Source organism: Grampus griseus, assembly GCF_964374135.1.
Source record: "Grampus griseus genome assembly, contig: HAP1_SCAFFOLD_507, whole genome shotgun sequence".
Taxonomy (NCBI): Eukaryota; Metazoa; Chordata; class Mammalia; order Artiodactyla; family Delphinidae; genus Grampus; species Grampus griseus.
This window is the reverse complement of record NW_028132950.1, coordinates 77955-82336: the sequence shown is the minus strand read 5'-3', so window position 1 is coordinate 82336 and position 4382 is coordinate 77955. Positions and strand designations below refer to the sequence as shown.

The window sequence follows — 4382 nt, the reverse complement described above, 5'->3', positions numbered from 1 at the left end:
GTAACACACGTGGAGTTAAGGTTGTTGTATGTGACATGTCCTCATATTCATTGCATTCAGTGGGCTCTTCTCCAGCATGAAATCCCTGCTATTGACAAGGAAACAGAGGCGTTAAAAATTGTTCACATAATAATCATTCTGTCATTTCTCTACATGTGACTTCTAGGCGGCTTCCTCAGTGATGGTCTTCATTGAAAATCTCCCCATGTTAGTTACATTCACAGCTCATGTTACTTTTCTGAATTCACACAGAATTTCTATCTGGTAAACCCTCACTGGTCATAGCTTTCTGATTAAGTTTTAGATCTTCTTTATGTTTCAAACACTATATCCATGAGCTATGTTTAATCAATTACCTTTTCATTGAAGCCCAGGTTAGTGTTTGACATGTAATGTCAAAAGACATGGATCCTCAGATTGTTCCATCCTCCATTAAATTGATAGAAAATCTCCTGGCCACATGTCCAAGGACATGGAGGGCAGAGCTAGGGTTGAGGCTCTGATGTTACTGATTCCCACATGGGGAGGAACCAAGGTGACTAAGGGCAAGGGCATCCGGGGTGGTGGTGGGTGCAACAGGGGTGCTAAAGACCTGTAATGTGTGTTGGAGAACAAATGATGGTGCCTTTCACCAAGAATTATTAAATAAGAATATTGCGAGAGGTGTCCTTGCTGTGGAGACAGGACTCTCTAGGAGACCATGATAAGGGTTACCTGGGAATTAGTGTTAATCCTAGGAACTGAATATTAATAAACTAATAACTCTGAACAGTAAGTCGAATCAAAGTATAACACCCCATTACTTGCATTATTTTCTGCAAAATGGGGATATTATATTCTCCCTACATGCCGAGTAGCCAATGCAGCCTTGTTCTTGACCATGGGAGGAAAAAGCGTTCCTTCTGTCTGTGCATGCCTGTGGGTAAGGTGGCAGGGGTCACTCCCAGCTGAGTGGTTGGGGATTGATGCCTGATATATCTAACAATACTCTGAAAGGCTGGGTTCTCATGGCTGTTTTCTCTTTCTTCAGATTTATCTGCTTGATGTCCCGATTGTCCCTGCATAAGGATGCAGAGGAGCGCAGATGGTGGCAGAGTTCCTGATAATGAAACAACAGGTGAGAAAAAAAATTATTTTGATTCCTGAACTGATCCATCTTTTGCCAAGTGGTCAGGTTTCTACTTTGGGTCCAGATCTCCTAAGTGCACCCAGGAAATATTAACGTCAGTTATGTTCACCACCCTTTTAGGGATATGGCAGGTCAGGAACCAATGTAGAAACACTCTCTTTCCCAACATTTACTTTCACTTGCTCCAGTCTCATTAAGGCTGTGACCTCACAGAAGACGGGAGAGGTTTTTACCTTCTCTTTTTTTAAAGGTCATCCGTTGGGCTCAGTGACCTCCTTCATCATGTTACTGGCTGCAGTGGACTTAGGAATGCGGTGAACACAGGGGATAGAGAATGACTCAGAACAGAAATCTCTATGTCAGTCGGGAGCAGGCGTTTCATCAGGTGAGTCCTGTGTTATAGGTGCTGGGGTGAATGGAGGCTTGGTGAAAGATAGCAATAAAGAATCAATTATTTTTCCTAATTTTAAAATGTTTAACTTTCTACAGACTACTCATAAACATTTTGATAGTTTTATAAAGATAAATGTAAGTTCCTTAGCAAAGTTATTCACATAACTCTGTTCCTTTGTGTTGTTAACCTTCATTCAAATTAGAAAGTTGAATGCAATGTCTGCAGATTCTTATTTTCTTAATTGTGACTGTGTATGGAGGAGAAGGGGCATAGTACACAAAACGAAGTGTAGAGCACTGGACAGCAAATGACAGTCTGTGGAGCTCCAAGACCTCACTCCCACACAGATACATCAGTAAAACAACCAGGATCTGCCTGAATGAGCTGGGATTCTAGCCCAGGGAACCCCAGAGGTGGGAACAATGGGCTTTCTGCTCCCACCATTGCCAGCCCTGGTAAGTGTTCCTATTAGACCCAGGGATGTGTGTGTGTGTGTGTGTGTGTGTGTGTGCGTGTGTGTGTGCGTGTGTGTGTGTGTGTGTGCGTGTGTGTGTTTGTTTCTTCTTCCTGACACCCCTGGACTTGCCGAGTGTGCATCACTGTTTCATGAAAACTATGCTCATGTGGTGCTAAAGGTCTGCGCCGGTCGACCAGCACTCCCTGATACCCCTTGGCCCGCCGAGACCTCCTACCCTTGTACGCGGAACCAGGAGAGGATGTCCGTGCCCGACGTCGTACTCCGTGTGGAACGATCCGTCGCTGCGTCCTCGCCGCCTTGGGGGCCCGTGTACAGCCCTGTGCTGTCGAGGCGGTGGGGCTGCTCAACGGGTCCACTTCACTTTCTCCGGGATCCAGGAGAGGCGGTCACGGGGGCGGTTCTTGCAACGAGGAAGGGGCACGGGATGCGGCTCAACAGACGGGAGCCACCCGCCAGATTGAACCGACGTCTACGCAGGGACCTCCCGTCCCCACTCCTTGGTCGCCTCGTCAGCGTGGCGCTTGCCTTTCCAACCTGTTCAGGTCCCCTCACCGCCGACTGTCGAGGGCGAGCGTGTAGGGCGCTCATGGAGGGGCGGCAGTTCCTCCTAGGCTTCGGTGGTCGGAAGTCGTAGTCATTTCTATTTGGGAAACAGAGACTGGCCGGGGCATCCGTGATGGTCGGGAGGAGACACGAGCCTGGCCGCGGTCCTGGGTGGGCATTGTTGTCGGGAGCTTCTCTGACGAAGCTCTGCAGACAGTGAACGGCCTACAGACGCGCGGGCAGAGGGGAGGACCCCCCAGGACAACAAATGGGACAGATGGTGTCCTGGGTCGAGAACGGGTGTCATCGGTGTGGCGGTGCGCCTTCGCCCGTGTGCGATCTGGATACTTCCTGTTGAGGTTCACAGCAGTTGCACGTCGCTTGGCGTCTGCAGCGGCCAGGTCGACCAGATGGCCAGATTTCGGTATTGGGGCAAGAAAAAAAATTCAATGAATTGAAACTCTTTTTGTTGTGAGATTCACTACAATGTGAACATTAGTGAAATAAGAAATCCTAAGATTTACAGTAAATTCACATTACTGTAATAGTTACTATCGTTTGCAGTTTTTTTTCCACAAAATGTTTATCTATGAAATTTAAAATATATTTAGTACAATTTTTTGTGATACAAGTCTGCTAATGAGAAAAATGTAATTCTTTTGCAAGGGGGATGCCATTTAGCTTATTACAGGTTCCTATCATCAAAATTTCCATTGTTAATGCTGACTTATAAGGAGATTTTGCCTGGTTTACATATTTCATATTTGAAAATTCTTTTCACACAAATATGTACTACCAAATACTGAAGTTCAGGAGTGTGTGATTTTAATTGAACATATTCATTTCTTGGAAGGAACTTAAAAAATTCTGTTTGATTCTTCTATTGATATTTGCCTTTTAGTATGTCATTATGTTGTACATTATATATATAGTCATATATATAGTCATTTATTATTCTGTTTGCAGTTAATTTTAAAAACATTGATTCAACTTTCTCTATCCACAGAGTATCTGATTGCTTGTAGATGATGAAGGAGGGTTTTGGGATGCAGAATTTTCTAAATCCATCTGGAAGCCTGGGAAACTCTCCCTCCAGCCACAAGGCCCTGCCCCACACACTGCAGCAACCAGTCTGGAAAACCAGACTCCAACCTCTGCAGCAATAGGACCCAAGGGTCAGGACTTGGTCAGTGACTCACAGCTTCGAAATTTTCAGTCCTTTCCATGTAGAACCAAATGTGGGGAAGGCCAAATATGTTCCCCTAAGTAATCACGTAAGACGTCCCTCTTCCTATCAGCTTCTCTCAAGCCTCCCTGCATCACAAGCTCTCGGGAGGACATGGCTTCCTATTTTTGCCACCAGAAAGTGTCCCCACTCTTATGTGTGCCCTGAGTCTCAGCCTGATGTGAGTGATGGTGGCTGACTCCCATGCTCTATAGACAAGTTCTGAGTAAATAGTGCTTGTTCTCATTTGGGGGGGGGGGTTGTCTTTTTTCATATCTACAGAGCTTAGGATGGCAGGAAGCAAATAAAACTCATGATAATGTTTCCCATGTTATTTTAAAAATCACATTTATTAATCACCATTTTTTAAGTTGAGACATAATTCATATACCATAAAATTCACCCTTTGAAAAGTGTAGAATTTAGTTATTTATAATCTATTCACAAAGTTGTGCAACCATCGGCACTAATACCAGAACATTTAATCACCTCAAAAAGAAACCCCATCCCCATTAGTCTCTTCTATTCCACCTATGCTCAGGCGTGGCCACCACAAATGTGCTTTTGTCTCCACGGATATGCCTATTCTCAATATTTCATGTGACTGGAATCA

The 4382-nt window shown here is 44.8% G+C and overlaps 1 long non-coding RNA gene across 1 annotated transcript; it reads left to right on the top strand.

The window, feature by feature from the left end:
• The first annotated feature begins 1026 nt into the window (after window positions 1-1026).
• LOC309817822 lies at window positions 1027-3837 on the top strand. The gene is made up of 3 exons (XR_014296265.1): window positions 1027-1117; window positions 1380-1514; window positions 3551-3837. It is a non-coding gene; the product is annotated as an uncharacterized lncRNA (long non-coding RNA).
• The last annotated feature ends 545 nt before the right edge of the window (window positions 3838-4382 follow it).